This window comes from Heterodontus francisci, unplaced genomic scaffold, assembly GCF_036365525.1.
Source record: "Heterodontus francisci isolate sHetFra1 unplaced genomic scaffold, sHetFra1.hap1 HAP1_SCAFFOLD_52, whole genome shotgun sequence".
Classification (NCBI taxonomy): Eukaryota; Metazoa; Chordata; class Chondrichthyes; order Heterodontiformes; family Heterodontidae; genus Heterodontus; species Heterodontus francisci.
The window spans coordinates 2,123,447-2,142,067 of record NW_027141175.1 but is presented as its reverse complement, the minus strand read 5'-3'; positions in this window follow the sequence as shown (position 1 = coordinate 2,142,067).

Here is an 18,621-nt window from a genome sequence, read left to right as displayed (position 1 = left end):
ACGAGTCCCTCCAGGAGTACAGTGGATGGAGGAGTAAACTCAAGAAAGAAATAAGGAGGGAGAAAAGGGGCCATGAGATTTCCCTGGCAGATAAGATAATGGAGAATCCTAAAATATTCTGTAAGTATATTAAGAGTAAAAGGGTAGCTAGGGTGAGAGTCGGTCCCCTTAAGGATCAGTGTGGTAATCTACGTGTGCAGCCACGGGAAATGGGCGAGATCTTAAATGAATACTTCTCGTCTTTATTTACCATGGAGACGACATGGAAGCTAGTGAGTTTACGGGAGGGAATTTCGATATCCTGGAGCATATCAACATTACAAAGGAGGCGGTGTTGGAGGCTTTGAAGCGCATTAAGGTCGATAAATCCCCAGGGCCTGACCAGGTGTATCTTAGGATGCTATGGGAAGAAAGGGAGGATATTCCTGGAGCCCGAGCAGAGATTTCTGCATTATTGTTAGCCACGGGTGAGGTACTGGAAGACTGGAGGATAGCTAATGTTGTGCCTTTATTTAAGAAGGGCAGCAGTGATAAGCCAGGCAACTACAGGCCGGTGAGCCTTACATCAGTGATGGGAAAGTTATTGGAAGGTATTCTGACAGACAGGATTTATATGCATTTGGAAAGGCAACGTCTGATTAGGGATAGTCAGCATGGCTTTGTGCATGGGAATCATGTCTCAGGAATTTGATTGCGTTTTTTGAGGAGGTGACCAAGAGGATTGACGAGGGCAGGGCGATGGACGTTGTCTACATGGACTATAGCAAGCCCTTTGACAATGTCCCGCATGGTCGGCTGGTCCAGAAGGTTCAAACACATGGGATCCAGGGTGTGCTAGCCAATTGGATACAAATTTGGCTTGGTGATCGCCTGGTAGTGGGGGGTTGTTTTTCAGATTGGATGCTGGTGAACAGTGGTGTGCCACAGGCATCGGTTCTGGGCCCTCTCTTGTTTGTCATATATATTAATGACTTGGATATGAATGTAGGGGGCATGATTGGTAAGTTTGCAGATGAAACAAAATTGATGGAATAGTAGAAAGTGAAGAAGGTTGTCTAAGGTTACAATAGGATATCGATAAACTTGGAAAGTGGGCAAGGGATTGGCAAATGGAATTTAATGCAGACAAGTGCGAAGTGATGCATTTTGGGAAGTTAAACCAGGGCAGGACATATACAGTGAATGACAGGGCCTGGGGAGTGTTGTTGAGAAGAGAGACCTTGGGGTGCAAGTGCATAGTTCCCTGAATGTGGCAACACAGGTAGACTGGGTGGTGAAGAAGGTGTATGGCATGCTTGTCTCCATCAAATGCGGCATGGAGTACAAGAGTTGGGACGTCATGTTACAGTTGTACATAACATTGGTTATTCCGCATTTGGAGTACAGTGTGCAGTTCTAGTCGCAGCACTACAGGAAAGATGTGATTAAGCTAGAGAGGGTGAAGAAAAGATTTATAAGGATGTTGCCTGGTTTGGAGGGCTTGAGTTATAAAGAGAGCTTGGGTAGGCTGGGTCTGTTTTCCCTGGAGCAAAGACGGCAGAGAGGGGACATGATGGAGGTATATAAAATTATGAGAGGCATAGACAGAGCAGGTAGCCAGAGTCTGTTTCCCATGGTAGGGGTGACTAAAACTAGAGGACATAGATTTAAGATGAAAGGGAGGAGATTTAAAGGGGATTAAAAGGGTAAATTTTTCACACAAAGAATATTGCGTATCTGGAATGAGCTGCCAGAGGAGGTGGTGGAGGCAGGAACAGTAGCCACATTTAAGAGTCATCTGGACAGGTATTTGAATGAGCAAAGCATAGACGGATATGGAATTAATGCAGGCACGTGGAACCAGTACAGATCGGCATTCTGGTCGGCATGGACGCAGTGGGCCGAAGGGCCTGTTTCTATGCTGCACGAATCTATGACTCCAAGATGGATAGTGACGTAGTTGATTCTGAGACGAGGGTCGTGAATCTTAATAAAGAAAAGTATGAAGGTATGAGGCACGAGTTGGCTATGATGGATTGGGAAACGTTACTTCAAGGGATGATGGTGGAAAGGCAATGGCAATATTCAAAGAGTGCATTGATGAACTGCAACAATTGTTTACTCCTGTCTGGCGCAAAAGTAAAATGGGAAACGTAGCCAAACCATGGCTTACAAGGAAAATTAGAGATAGTATTAGATTCACGGAAGAGGCATATACATTCGACAGAAAGAAGCAACAGACCTGAGGATGGGGAGCAGTTTAGAATTCAGCAAAGGAGGACGAAGGGATTGATTAATAAGGGGAAAATAAAGTACATGGGTAAGCTTGCGGGGAACATACAACCTGACTGTAAAGGTTTCTGTAGGTATGTGAAGAGGAAAGGTTTGGTTAAGACAAATGTAGGTCCTTACAGTTAGAAACATGGGAATTTATTATGGGAAACAAAGAAATGGCTAACCAACTAAATGCATACTTTGATTCTGTCTTCACAAAGGATGGCACAAATATCTTACCAGAAATGTTGGGGAACACAGGGTTTAGTGAGAGGAAGGAACCGAAGGAAATCAGTATTGGTAGAGAAATTGTGTTGGAGAAGTTGATGGGATTGAAGGCCGATAAATCCTCAGGGCCTGATAATCTACATCCCAGATTACTTAAAGAAGTGACACTAGAAATAGTGCATGCATTGGTGGTCATCTTTCAAGCTTCTTTCGACTTTGGAACAGTTCCAGCTGATTGGAGGGCAGCTAATGTAACCCCACCATTTAAAAAGGGAGGTCGAAATAAAGCAGGGCATTATAGACAAGTCAGCCTGACGTCGGTAGTGGGAAAAATTCTAGAGTCCATTATCAAAGATTTGATAGCAAAGCACTTGGAGAACAGTGTTAGAATCGGATAGAGTCAGCATGGATTTACGAAAGGGAAATCATGCTTGATAAATCTATTAGAATTCTTCGAATATGTAACTGATAGAGTGGATGATGGGGAGCCAGAGAATGTGGTTTATTTGGACTTTCAGAAGGCTTTCGACAAAGTCCCACATAAGAGATTAGTGAGTAAAATTAAAGCGCATGGGATTAGTGGTAGTGTATTGCGATAGATAGAACATTGGTTGGCAGATGGAAAAAAAGAGTAGGGATAAACGGATCTTTTTCCAAATGGCAGGCTGTGATTAGTGGGGTACCACAGGGATCGGTGCTAGGACCCCAACTATTCACACTCCATATTAATGATTTAGATGAGGGAACTAAATGTAATATCTCCAAATTTTCAGAAGACACAAAACTGGGTGGGAGGGTGAGTTGTGAGGAGGATGCAAAGTGGCTTCAGGGTGATTTGGACAAGTTGAGTGAGTGGGCTATTGCATGGCAGATGCAGTATAATGTGAATAAATGAGAGGTTATCCACTTTGTTAGCAAAAACAGGAAGGCAGATTATTATCTGAACGGCGATAAACTGAGAGAGGGGAGTATGCAACGAGACCTGGGTGTTCTCGTACACCAGTCACTGAAGGTAAGCATGCAGGTGCAACTGGCGGTAGAAAAAGGCGAATGTTATGTTGGCCTTCATAGAGACAGGATTCTAGTACAGGAGCAGGGATGTCTTGTTGCAATTATACAGGGCTTTGGTGAGGCCGCACGTGGAATATTGTGTGCAGTTTTGGTCTCCTTCTCCGAGAAAGGATGTTCCTGCTATAGCGAGAGTGCAATGAAGGTTTATCAGACTGATTCCTGGGATGCCGGGACTGACGTATGAGGAGAGATAGGATTATATTCGCTGGAGTTCGGAAGAGTGACGAGGGATCTCATAGAAACCTATAAAATTCTACTACTTCCACCATTCCATCCCTCAGCAACCCACATGCATCCCATCCAGACTGGTAAATGATCTACTTTATTGTGATACAAAAAGTGCTGTATTGAAAAGGGTTAACTGAATCTGTTTGTTAAGTGACTGTAAATAATGTCAGTCTCCATGGACCCTAATTGTGTCACTGGATGTTTTCCATCTTCTATTAATAAGGGGCTCCCATGTGTTGTCCCATAGTTTCAGCTGGGACATCAACCCCGGCACAACAGAGATCAGCGGCTCCAGAGAGAGAGAAAGGATAGATCAGAATCTGAGAACAACAGATTGGAATGTTGCAACAATGGACAGGAGTTTATCCTCGGATCTTTACTACCTTTCTACATATTATGATTTTTACTCATTAAACACTCGTATGCGTCTCGCACTGAAGATTATTCAATACATTTACTATCCCATCCTGGCTATTATTGGTGTCCCTGGTAAGTCTCTCTATCTAGCTATTAATTCTATAAACCATGTCTAACAGCATTACTGCTCCTGTAATTTACTCTGCACTTTTTGCTGCCGTTGTATTCCTGGTGAATATGTCCAGCTATTAGCTCGATAAACCATTGCCAACTTTATTGGATTTCTTGACATTTGCTCTCTCATCTTTACTGCTGTTGCTGTCTCTATTTTCCGGTAGGGCATCTGTAAACCCCGTTTCACTGAAATACTGTTCTGTTATGTAAATTTTAGGAAGACTGAAGCCAGTGTCATTGGTCTCCATCACAAACTCCATCCCCCATCTGTGAAACAAATACACCACCCTGTCCAATATCTGAGGCTGTTTGCAATCGGTGAGTTCTATTTAAACCTGAGCTGAGTCCATCTCCATATTCTCTCCAGTACCAACCCTGTCTATGGCCACCTCTGTAATATCCCCCACCTCCACCTCTGTCTCAGCCAATCTGCTGCATAAACCCTCAACTGTACCTTTGTTAAATCCACACTTGGCTATTCCAATTCTATCCTGGTCACCCTCCCAGTTATAAACCTCCATAAACCACAGCCCATCCAGATTTCTGCTGCCTGTATCCTAACTCACACCAAATCGATCACCCATCACCCCTGTGCTCACTGATCTACATTGGCTCCTGGTCTGGCAGCACCTTAATTTTAAAATAGGCATTCTTGTGTTTGAATCCCTCCATGGCCTCACCCATCCAATTAGTCCCATTCTCCTGCCCATTCTCATATTCCTGAAAATGTTTTGACTTCAATCTTTTCTCATTTCTCCTTCTGAAGTGAATTCCTTTCTCACTGTATCTGTCCCGAGCCACTATTTTAGACTCTACAGCACTACTGGTGATGACGGTACAGAAGCTGGGATCCATAGAGAGATGTGAACTGCACAGCCAGGCACTTCTCGTGCGGCCTGCACAGTGCCCCATGCTGGGCAGGGCTCTAGCTCAATCGTACCATGTATGTGTTGTTGCTCTGAGGATGGTTTTGAATGTGTTGTCAATGTACCATACCGGCAGCTTTGATGTACGTCTTTGAAACATGGTCTGTACATGTCCACTGATCGTATGTGTTAGTCGCTCTCAGCTGAACATACATTCAGCAGCACGAGGAACCCCCTCTCGTATTATTTAAAAGGACCAGGCATCCAACTTACAGGTGAGGGGCTTTTGACTTACTTCTGTTATTGTAAAGTTAGTGGAGGTGCTGTGAATGGTTTGTTGGAGGTTGTGTTGTGAGCTGCTGCAGACATTCAGGGAGGACAGAGGATTTGGTGACCCAACTCTGGACGAGGTATGGTCTATCAGGGGGAAACAGCAGCAGCCAGAGCAGAGGCACCACGGCTGGCACTGTTGTTCTGCAGGGAGGGAGAAAGCACAGAAGAGCAATAGTTATAGGGGATTCTATAGTCAGGGGCACAGATAGGCGCTTCTGTGGACATGAAAGAGACTCCATGATGGTATGTTGCATCCCTGGTGCCAGGGTCAAGGATGTCTCTGAACGGACATGGGGCATTCTGAAGGGGAGAAGGTGAACAGCCAGAGGTTGTGGTACACATCGGTACCAATGACATAGGCAGGAAGAGTGATGAGGTCCTGCAGGGGGAGTTTAGGGAGTTAGGTGGAAAGTTAAAAAACAGTACCTCGAGGGTTGTAATCTCTGGATTACTCCCTGTGCCACATGCCAGTGAGGCTAGAAGCAGGAAGATAGTGCAGCTAAACACGTGGCTGAGCATCTGGTGTAGAAGGGAGGGTTTCAGATATCTGGACCATTGGGCTCTCTTCAGGGACAGATGGGACCTGTACAAGAAGGACGGGTTACATATAAACTGGAGGGGCACTAATATCCTTGCTGCAAGGTTTGCTAGCGTCACTCGGGAGGGTTTAAACCAGTGTGGCAGGGGGGTGGGAACCAGAGCAGTAGGACAGCTAGTGAAATAAATGAAGAGGACATAATAAAGAAGGCCAGTAGGACTAAGAGGAAAAGCAAGCAGGGAGATGTTTCTGAGCACAGCGGGACTGGTGTTCTGAAATGCATTTGTTTCAATGCGAGAAGTATAACAGGTAAGGCAGATGAACTTAGAGCTTGGATTAGTACTTGGAAATATGATGTTGTTGCTATTGCAGAGACTTGGTTGAGGGAAGGGCAGGATTGGCAGCTAAATGTTGCAGGCTTTAGAAGCTTCAGGCGGGATAGAGGGGGATGTAAAAGGGGTGACGGAGTTGCATTACTGGTTAAGGAGAATAACACAGCTGTACTGCGGGAGGACAAATCAGAGGGGTCATGCAGCGAGTCAATATGGGTGGAGCTCAGGAATAGGAAGGGTGCAGTCACGGTGTTGGAGGTTTACTACAGGCCTCCCAACAGCCAGCGGGAGGTAGAGGAGCAGATATGTAGACAGATTTAGGAAAGATGTAAAGGTAACAGGGTTGCAGTGGTGGGTGATTTTAACTTCCCCAATATTGACTGGGACTCGCTTCGTGCTAGGGGCTTGGATGGGGCAGAATTTGTGAGGAACATCCAGGAGGTCTTCTTGAAACAGTATGTATATAGTCTAACAAGGGATGGGGCCATTCTGGATCTGTTATTGGGGAATGAGCTCGGCCAGGTGGTCGAAGTTTCAGTGGGGGAGCATTCCCAGAACAGTGACCATAATTCCATAAGTTTTAAGGTACTTGTGGATAAGGATAAGAGTAGTCCTCGGGTGAAGGTGCTAAATTGGGGGAAGGCTAATTATAACAAAATTAGGCAGGATCTGAAGAGTTTAGAATGGGGGCAGCTGTTTCAGGGTAAATCAACATCTGACATGTGGGACTCTTTCAAACGTCAGCTGATTAGAATCCAGGACCAGCATGTTCCTGTGAGGAAGAAAGACAAGTTTGGCAAGTTTCGGGAAAGCTTGGATAACACAGCATATTGTGAGCCTCGTCAAAAAGAAAAAGGAAGCAGTTGTAAGGGCTGGATGGCTAGGAACAGACTTGAGGAATATAAAGACAGTAGGAAGGAACTTAAGCAAGGAGTCAGGAAGGCTAAAAGGGGTGATGAGAAGTCATTGGCAAACAGGATTAAGGAAAATCCCAAGGCATTTTATACATTTATAAAGAGCAAGAGGGTAACCAGGGAAAGGGTTGGCCCATTCAAGGACAGAGATGGGAATCTATGCGTGGGGCCAGAGGAAATGGGCGAGGTGCTAAATGAGTACTTTGCATCAGTATTCACCAAAGAGAAGGACTTGTTGGATGATGAGCCGAGGGAAGGGAGTGCAGATCGTCTCAGTCATCTCATTATCAAAAAGGAGGAGGTGTTGCGTGTCTTGCAAAGCAATAAGATAGATAAGTCTCCAGGGCCTGACGTGATCTACCCTAGAATACTGAGGGAGGGAAGGGAAGAAATTGCTGGGGCCTTGACAGAAATCTTTGCATCCTCATTGGCTACAGGTGAGGTCCCAGAGGACTGGAGAAAAGCCAATGTTGTTCCTTTGTTTAAGAAGGGTGGCAAGGATAATCCAGGAAATTATAGGCCTGTGAGCCTTACGTCAGTGGTAGGGACATTATTAGAGAGGATTCTTCGGGACAGGATTTACTCCCATTTGGAAACAAACGAACTTATTAGCGAGAGACAGCATGGTTTTGTGAAGGGGAGGTCGTGTCTTACTAATTTGATTGAGTTTTTTGAGGAAGTGACGAAGATGATTGATGAAGGAAGGGCATTGGATGTTATCTATATGGACTTTAGTAAAGCCTCTGACAAGGTCCCGCATGGCAGACTGGTACAAAAGGCGAAGTCACACGGGATCATAGGTGAGTTGGCAAGATGGATACAGAAGTGGCTCGGTCATAGAAGACAGAGGGTAACAGTGGATGGGTGTTTTTCTGAATGGAGGGATGTGAATAGTGGTGTTCCGCAGGGATCAGTGCTGGGACGTTTGATGTTTGTAGTATGTGCAAATGATTCGGAGGAAAATGCAGCTGTTCTGATTAGTAAGTTTGCGGAGTTGCAGATAATAATGAGGATTGTCAGAAGATACAGCAGGATATAGATCGGTTGCAGACTTGGGCGGAGAAATGGCAGATGGAGTTTAATCCGGACAAATGTGAGGTAATGCATTTTGGAAGGTCTAATGCAGGTGGGAGGTATACAGTAAATGGCAGAACCCTTAGGAGTATTGACAGGCAGAGAGATCTGGGCGTACATGTCCACGGGTCACTGAAAGTGGCAACGCAGGTGGATAAGGTATTCAAGAAGGCATACAGCATGCTTGCCTTCATCGGACGAGGCACAGAGTATAAAATTGGCATGTCATGTTGCAGCTGTACGGAACCTTAGTTAGGCCACACTTGGTATTTTGCGTGCAATTCCGACTGCCACACTACCAGAAGGACGTGGAGGCTTTGGAGACGGTACAGAGGAGGTTCACCAGGATGTTGCCTGGTCTGGAGGGCATTAGTTATGAGGAGAGGTTGGAAAAACTCGAATTGTTTTCACTGGAACGACGGAGGTGGAGGGGCGACATAATCGAGGTTTACAAAGTTATGAGCGGCATCGACAGAGTGGATAGTTACAAGCTTTTTCCCAGGGTGGAAGAGTCAGTTACTAGGCGACATAGGTATAAGGTGCGAGGGGCAAAGTTTCGAGGGAATCTGCGAGGCAGATTCTTTACACTGAGGGTGGTGAGTGCCTTGAACTTGCTGCCGGGGGAGGTGTTAGAAGCAAATACGATAGCGACGTTTAAGAGACATCTTGACAAATGCATAAATAGGAAGGGAATAGAGGGATATGGGCCCCGGAAGTGCAGAAGGTGTTAGTTTAGGCAGGCATCAAGATCGGCGCAGGTTTGGAGGGCCGAATGGTCTGTTCCTGTGCTGTACTGTTCCTTGGTATTTGTTCTTGACTGTAGTTACAGTGTCCCTGGGTCTGTAACACGACCAACAAATGGAGCAGAGGCTTCAGAGATGGGAAGCTATGTAAAGTGAGAGGAGGAAGGGGCTCTGCCCTACCCTCCCTGGGTTTTCCAAGAGCACTTTTCCTATGCACACCTAATCCAGGAGCAGTGTGTGAGGCAAATCTGATTCAATTAGGAGGTGGTCACAGAGCTGTGTCACCTCCTGCAACACGACCTGGAGCCTCACTGCGTGCCGTTCTGGTCGCCACATTACCAAAAGGATGCTTTGGAGAGGGTGCAGAGGAGGTTCACCAGGATGTTGCCTGGTATGGAGGGCGCTAGCTATGAAGAGAGGTTGAGTAGATTAGGATTATTTTCATTAGAAAGACGGAGGTTGAGGGGGGACCTGATTGAGGTGTACAAAATCATGAGAGGTATAGACAGGGTGGATAGCAAGAAGCTTTTTCCCAGAGTGGGGTTTGAATTACTAGGGGTCACGAGTTCAAAGTGAGAGGGGAAAAGCTTAGGGGGCATATGCGTGGAAAGTTCTTTACGCAGAGGGTGGTGGGTGCCTGGAACGCATTGCCAGCGGAGGTGGTAGACGCGGGCACGATAGCGTCTTTTAAGATGTATCTAGACAGACACATGAATGGGCAGGAAGCAAAGAGATACAGAGCCTTAGAAAATAGGCGAATGTTTAGATAGAGGATCTGGATCGGCGCAGGCTTGGAGGGCCGAAGGGCCTGTTCCTGTGCTGTAATGTTCTTTTTTCTTTTGTTCTTTCTCACACCAGGGTGAGGACGGAGTTGTCAGTGGCTGTTAAAGTCACAGTTTCATTGAACTTCCATGTATCTGAATATTTCCAGGCAGGAGCAGGAGACATATCAAACATAGAGTCATAGAGAGTGATAGATACATTTATGGCACAGAAGATGGCCATTCGGCCCCTCGGGGCCCGCTCCCTGTGGAACAATCCAGTCAGTCCCACTCTCCCAGTCAGTCCCCGTATCCCTGCAAGATCATCTCCTTCGGGTGTCCATCCAGTATCCTTTTGAATTCATTGTCTCTAACGATGAAGTCCAAGATCTGATATGCTTCGCTAAACACTCTCCTAATATGTCCTGCCAACTTCAAATATCAATGCATATGCAGCCCCAGGTCGCTCTGTCCCTGCACAATCTTTAGAACTGTGTCATTAAGTCTATATTACCTTCCTATTCCTTCTGACAAAATACATCACCTCACACTCAGTTGTATGAAATTCCACCTGCCACTTCTCTGTCCATTCTGCTAGTCTATCTATATCCTGCTACAGGTGGTTTGCAACATCATCACTGTTTACCACACCTCCAAGATTGGTATCATCGGAAAGTTTTGAAAATCTACTCTGTATTCCAAGATCCATGTAACTTATATATAGCAAAAAAACAAACAGTGGTCCTAAGCACTGACCCTTGGGGAACATCACTGTCTACCATCCTCCAGTCTGAAAAAAAAAACATTTAACACATTTCTCTTTTTTATGTCCTATGGACAATTTTTGATCCAATTAGATGCTATTCCATGAGGTTCAATTTTGTTAGCCAAGCTTCTGTGTGTTTCATCGTCAAATAATTTCATAAAATCCACGGAGACAACATCCACCACATTCCCTTCATCAACCTTCTCTGATTTTCTAAATAAATTCAATTACTTCATCAAGCATGATCTGCCTTTTAGAAATCCGTGCTGACAATCCTTAACTCACTCAACCTCTCCAAGTGTGTGTTGTCCTTTTCCCCTGATTATTGTTTCTAAAACTTTCCTCACAACTGATGTTAAACTAACTGGCCAGTAGTTACTAGGCCTGTGTGTTGTCCATTGATAATTCTGGGAAGTGAGGGTGACCATCTATATCATCAATATCTCCCTCAGCAGGGAGAAGCAGGATGAAAGATCCCGTGGCTTTGTCAGGATAGCGGGATTCCTGATGGTGTAGGTGGCTCTGCGGGGACCCCATGTCAACCCATGGGTTGACGTACAGGGACTGAAATAACTCTCACTCCATCAATGTACAGTTGGTGTGTGAGCATGGCCAGTACGTCATGTTGGTGAATGTCCACTACCCTGGCAGCAGCCACCATACCTTCATTCTGAATCAGTCAGCCGGTCCCAACACATCGGGGCTCCATGAAGAACCAGAATGTAGCTCCTTGGAGACAAATGAACCCCCTCTAGACACAGCCCATGCTTCTACACCCTCAATCCACCTCCCACCATCAACAGTTAGTTACGCAATTAGCATGTGTATAATGTGAGCAATGGAGTCACCAGGAACATGGTGGAACAGACCATCGGTGTGATGAAGCAATGCTTCCGATGTCTGAAGCGCTCGGGGAGAGCCCGCCAGTATTCACTGGAGCAGGTGTCCAAGTTCATGGTGTTCTGCTGCACCCTTCATATCATCACCATCATGAGGACACAGGCATTGGCACCAGGAATCCAGAGGCCACCTCAGGAGGAGGTGGGAGGGAAGATATTTCCTGGATGCCTTCGACCCGGACAGGCTGTCGGAGAGTCCCTGCTAAGATTCCAGTTCCCATAGGACAACTTCCCTTTCCAGCCATGAATTCCCCATTCTCCACCATTACACCCATCTGAGACGCCCCATCACAGTGTCCCCTTGGTCAGCATCCTGTAATAAAAACATCAGAGAATTATTACAGCACAGAAGGACCAATTCAGCCTTTCGTGTCTGCACTGGCTCTCCGAATGAGCAATTCACCCAGTGCCGTTCCCTGCCTTCTTCCTGTAATCCTGCACATTCTTCCTTCTCATATAACAATCTATTCAGCTTTAATTGAACCTGCCTCCACCATACTCTCAGGCAGTGCATTCCAGACTCTAACCAATCACTGTGAGAAAAAATATTTTCCTCAGGTCGTCTTTGCTTCTTTTACCCATGACATTAAATCTGTACCCTCTCTTTCTCGATCCTTTCACGAGTGGGAACTGTTTCTCTCTATCTACTCTATGCAGACACCTCATGATTTTTGAAACCTCGAATAAATCACCTCTCGGCCTTTTCCGAGAAAAACAGTCCTAACTTCTCCAATCTATCTTCATAACTAAAATTCCTCAATCTGGGAATGATTCTGGTCAATCTTTTCTGCACTCTCTCCAATGCCCTCGCGTCTTTCCTCAAGTGTGGCACCCAGAACTGGACGCAATACCACAGCTGAGGCTGAAATAGTGTCTTATATAAGTTCAATATAACTTCTTTGCTCTTGTACTTTTGCCCATATTAATAAAGCCCACGATACTGCATGCTTTATTAAACACTTTCTCAACCTGTTCTGCCGCCTTCAATGACTTCTGCACATATGCACACAGGTTCTTCTGCTCCTGAACACCCTATAGAATTGTATATTGTCACCCCATGTTCTTCCTACCAACATGAATCACTTCACATTTCCCTGTATTGAACGACATCTGCCACCTGTCTGCCCATTCCATCAACTTGTGTGTGTTCTTTTGAAGTTCTACACTATCCTCCTCACAGTTCACAATGCTTCCAACGTTCGTATCAGCTGCAAACTTTGAAATTGTGCCCTGTACACCCAGGTTTAGGTCCTTAATATATATCAGGAAAAGCAAGGATCCCAACACTGATCTCTGGGGAACTCCACCACAAACCTTCCTCCAGCCTGTAAAACATCCATTAACCACTACTCTTTGTTTCCTGTCACTCAGCTAATTTCGTATCCATGTTGCTAATGTCCCTTTTATTCCATGAGCGACAAGTTTGCTCACAGGTCTGTTGTGTGGCATTGTATCAAAAGGTTTTTGCATGCAGGGAATAGTTAAATGTCTGGAATGCACTGCTTGAGAATGGTGGAGGCAGGTTCATTTGAAACTGAATAGACCGTTATATGAAAATCAATGTACACCACATCAACAGAATTGCCCTCATCAACTCTCTCTGATACCACCTCAAACATCTCCAGAAAATTAGTTAAACATGATGTTCTCTCAAGAAATCCATGCTGGCTTGTTTAATTAACTCGCATTTGTCCATGTGACTATTAGCTTTGTCCAAGATTATTTATTTCTAGAAGTTTTCCCACCACCGAAGTTTAACTGACAGGCCTGTAGTTGCTGGCCTTATCTTTACACACTTTTTTGAACAAGGGTGTAACGTTTACAATTCTCCAGTCGTCTGGCATCATCACGAGTCTAAGAAAGACTGAAAAATTATGTCCAGTGCCTCTGCGATTTCCACCCTCACTTCCCTCAGTATCTTTGGATACATCTCATCTGGTCCTGGTGCCTTATTCAATTTAATTCCAGACAGCCTATCTAATACTTCCTCTTTATCAATTTTAAACCCCACTAGTGTCCGACTTATCTCCTCTTTCAACATTGCCTGGGTTGCATCTTAGAATCATAGAAAGTTTATGGCACACAGAGAGAGGCCACGTGGCCCATCGTGTCTATGCTGTCCAAAAAACGATCCATCCATTCTAATCCTACCTTCCAGCATTTGATAAATTACAGCACTTGAGGTGCACATCCAGACACCTTTTGAATGAGTTTTTGGTTTCTGCCTCAACTACCCTTTCGGACAGTGAGTTCCAGACTCTGACCACCCGCTGGGTGAAAAATAAAATCCACAGCTCCCTTTTAGTCTTTCTACCAATCACTTTAAGTCCATGCCCCCTCGCCACTGACCTCTTTGCTAAGGTGAATGGACCCTTCAGCTCCACTCTACTCTCAGTTTTGTACATTTCAATCAGATTTACCCTCAGCCTTCTCTAATTCAAGGAGAACAGTCCCAGCCTGTCCAATCTTTCCTCAGAGCTGCATTTTTCCAGTCCGTGCCACATCCTCGTAAATCTCCTGTGTACCCTCTCTGGTGCAATTACATCCTTTCTGTTATGAGCTGACCAGAACTGCACACAGTACTCAAGTTGTGTCCTAACCAATGAGTTATAGAATTCTAGCATAACCTCCCTGCTCGTATATTCTATACCTTGGCTAATAAAGGAAAGGATTCCATATCTTCTTCCTTGGTAAAGACAGGTGGAAATTATTCATTTATTACCTCAGCTAAATCCTCTGCCTCCATGTGCAAATCCCCTTTTTGGTCCTGAGTCGGCCCCATTATTCCTTTTACTACCCTTTTACTATTTAGATGCCGATAGAAAACTTTGGGATTTCCTTCAATGCTCGCCTCTTTTCATGCTCTCTCTTTGCTTCCCTAATTTGCTTTTTCACTTCCCCTCTGGACTTTCAATATTCAGCCTGTTTCTCAATAGTATTTTCTACCTGATGTCTGTTATATCAGACAGAAACTTGTCAACCTTTCGTGCGGCCTTCAAAGATCTTTCTGAATACACACCAAGTCTCTCTGTAACAAAAACAAGAAATGCTGGAGTCACTCAGCAGGTCTGGCAGCATCTGTGGAAAGACAAGCAGAGTTAACGTTACGAGTCTCTCTGTTCCTGTCTCCTCATTTAAACAATACCCCTTTGTTTCTGTTGCCTTCCCTTACACTTCCTACCCAAATGTCTAACTTCACACTTCACTGTGTTCATTTATATTTGCCATGTTCCTGCTCATTTCACTGGTCAGTCGCTGTCGTCCTGAAGTCTGTTACTATCCTTCTCACCGTTTATTAACATTTCTGAGTTTCCTGTCAACTTTGACATTATCCCCTCTGTACACAAGCCCATTGTATTAACAAACAGCAACTGGGGCAGCACAGTGGCGCAGTGGTTAGCACCGCAGCCTCACAGCTCCAGCGACCCGGGTTCAATTCTGGGTACTGCCTGTGTGGAGTTTGCAAGTTCTCCCTGTGTCTGCGTCGGTTTCCTCCGGGTGCTCCGGTTTCCTCCCACATGCCAAAGACTTGCAGGTTGATAGGTAAATTGGATATTATAAATTGCCCCTAGTATAGTTAGGTGGTAGGGAAATATAGGGACAGGTGGGGATGTGGTAGGAATATGGAATTAGTGTAGGATTAGTATAAATGGGTGGTTGATGGTCGGCACAGACTCGGTGGGCCGAAGGGCCTGTTTCAGTGCTGTATCTCTTAAAAAAAAAACTGTGATCCCAACAGTGACCCTGGGGAACCTCACTGTGTACTTCCCTCCAGGCTGAAGAATAACTATTCTCCACTGCTCTCTACTTTCTGTCACGGCGCTAATTTCCTGCATGCTGACATTGAAAATAAAAGAACAGACTTCCATTTATGAAACGCCTTTCATGACCACTGCATGTCCCAAAGTGATTTACAGCCAATGAATACTTCTTAAATCGAAGTCACTCTTGTAATGTAGGAAACAGGCAGACAATTTCTGCACAGCAAGATCCCACAAGCAGTAATGTGAGAATGATCAGATCTGTTTTTGTGATGTTGATTGAAGGAAAAAATATATACCAGGACACCGGTAATAATTCCCCTGCTCTGCTTCTGCATAGTGCGATGGGATCTTTAACATCCACCTGAGAGGGCAGACTGCAACTTGGTTTAAAGTTTCATTCGATAGACTGCACCTCTGACAGTGCAGCACACCCTCAGTACTGCACTGCAATGTCAGCATTGATTCTTGTAATCAAGTCCTGCAGTGACACTTGATCCTGGAAGCTTGCCACTGAAAGGGGAGAGAGCTACAAACTGAGCCACAGCTGACATTGGTCCTTTTATCCCGTGTGTTTCTAATTCGGTAACATGGCTTTTATGTGGTACTTTCTCAAACGCCTTGTGAAAGGATTGGAATATTGTGAAAGTCCAGGTGGGAACCATCATAGAATCATAGAATAGCACAAACTGAATGAGGCAATTCGGCCAATCAAGTCTGTGCTGGCCCTTTCAAAGAGCAATCCAGTTAGTCCCACTCCCTGGCTCTTTCACTATATCCTTGCATTTTTTCTCCTTCAGATATTTATCCAATTCCCTTTTGGGATCTACTATTGAATCTGTATCCATCAGCCTATCAGACAGTGCATTCCAAATCCAAACCACTCAAAAACAAATATCCTCATGTCTGCTTCTTTTACCAATCGCCTTAAATCTGTGGCTCTTGGACATTGGAAATAGTTTCTCTTTATATAATGTATCTAAATCCTTCCTAATGTTAAACACCTCAATCAAATCTCCTCTGAAAATTCTCTGCTCTAGGCAGAACAACCCCAGCTACATAACTGTAATCCCTCATGCCTGGACAAATACTAGTAAAACAGTTATGTACCCTCTCCGAACGCTTCATGTCCTCCCTAAACTGTGGTTCCCAGTATTCGACACAAGACTCCAGGTGCAGCTGAACTAGTATTTTATATATGTTTCACATAATGTCCTTGCTTTTGTTCTTTTTGCCTCTATTTATAAACCCTAGGATCCCATACATTTATTAACTGTCAAGTTAACCTTTCCTGCCACCTTCAAAGATTTGTGTACAAATCCCAGGTGTCTCTGTTATTTCACCACCTTTATAGTTGTACCATTTAACTTGTATTGTCTCTCTTCATTCATCCTTTCAAAATTTATTACCTCACACATCTGCAATGCCAATTAAATATTGAGAAGATTGAAGTCATTGTTTTCTGTCTCTGCTCCAAACATTTCCTAGTTACACACTCCATCCCTCTCCTTTGTAAATGTTTGAGACGAAGCCAAACTGCTCACAGACTTAGTTACATAGTTAACCCTGAGATGCCTTGAGATCAGCTTCCTACCAAATATTCACACCATCACTAAAACGGCCTATCTCCAACCCCGGTGGAGTTTCATTGCTGGTTAAAGAGTCAATGAACGCAATAGTGAGGCAGGATATTAGCTCTGACGATGTCGAATCTGTATGGGTAGAGCTGAGAAACACTCAGGGGCAGAAAACGTTAGTGGGGTTTGTATATAGACCCCCAGACTGTAGTGCTGAATTTGGGAATGGCATTGGACAGGAAATTAGAGACGCATGTGATAAAGGAACATCTGTAATTATGGGTTTCTTGAATCTGCATATAGATTGGGCAAATCAAATTGGTCACAATACATTGTGGAGGAATTCCTGGAGAATATACGGGATGGTTTTCAGGACCAATTCTTTGAGGAACCAACTGGAGAACAGGCTATCCTAGACTGGTTATTGTATAATGAGAGAGGAATAATTGACAATCTAGTTGTGCGAGATCCCTCGGGGATGAGCGACCATAATATGATAGAATTCTTCATCATGATGGAGAGTGTCCTAGTTGATTCTGAGACTAGGGTCGTGAATCTTAATAAAGTAAGCTGCGAAGGTATGAGGCATGAGTTGTCGATGATTACATTGGGTAACGTTACTTAAAGAGATAACGGTGGAAAGGCAATGGCAAACATTCAAAGAGCGCATGGATGAACTGCAACAATTGTTTATCCCTGTCTGGCGCAAAAGTAAAATGGAAAAGGTAGCCAAATCATGGCTTGCAAGGAAAATTAGAGATATGCCTCTTCCTTGCTGCTGTTCAATATTCAGTATATTCACACCTAATCTGTACTAATGCTTTGTCATTCAACACAGCATTAACATATTGTTTGCCTTTGCTCCGTAACCTTTTGGTCAGCTATGTGGCCTGGTCCAATCTGCACCTTCTCCTTTGTTATCTCTTGCCCAACCCCCACCTCACTTGTTTATAATCTGTGACTTTTCTAATATTTGTCAGTTCCGAAGAAGGGTCACTGACCCGAAACGTTAACTCTGCTTCTCTTTCCACAGATGCTGCCAGACCTGCTGAGTGAATCCAGCATTTCTTGTTTTTGTGTCATGAAGTCTATGTTGTCTTCCTATTCTTTCTGACAAAATACATTACCTCACACTCCTCTTTATTAAATTCTACCTGCCACTTCTATGTCCATTCTGCTAGCCTATCTATATCATGTTGTCGGTGGTTTGTATCGTTCTCACTGTTCCCCACTCCTCCAAGGTTGCAATCATCAGAAAAAATATAAATTCTACTCCGTATTCCAAGATCCGTGTCATTTTTATACGGCAAAAAAACAACTGTGGTCCTAGCACTGACCATTGTGTAACATCAATGTCGACCATCCTCCAGTCTGAAAAATAACCATTTAACACATTTCTCTTTTTGCTGTCCTTAGAACAATTTTTGATCTAATTAGATGCTATTCCATGAGCTTCAATTTTGTTAACCAAGCTTGTGTGTGGTTCTTAATCAAATACTTTCATAAAATCCAGGTAGGCACCATCCACCACATCCCCTTCATCAACCTTCTCTGATCATCGAAATAAATTCAATTAGCCCATCAAGCATAATCTGCCTTTTAGAAATCCGTGCTGACACTCCTTAATTAACTCAAACCTCTCCAAGTGTGTGTTGTCCTTTTTCCATGATCATTGTTTCTAAAACCTTACTCACCACTGATGTTACACTAACTGACCAGTAGTTACTAGGCCTGTGTGTTGCCCAT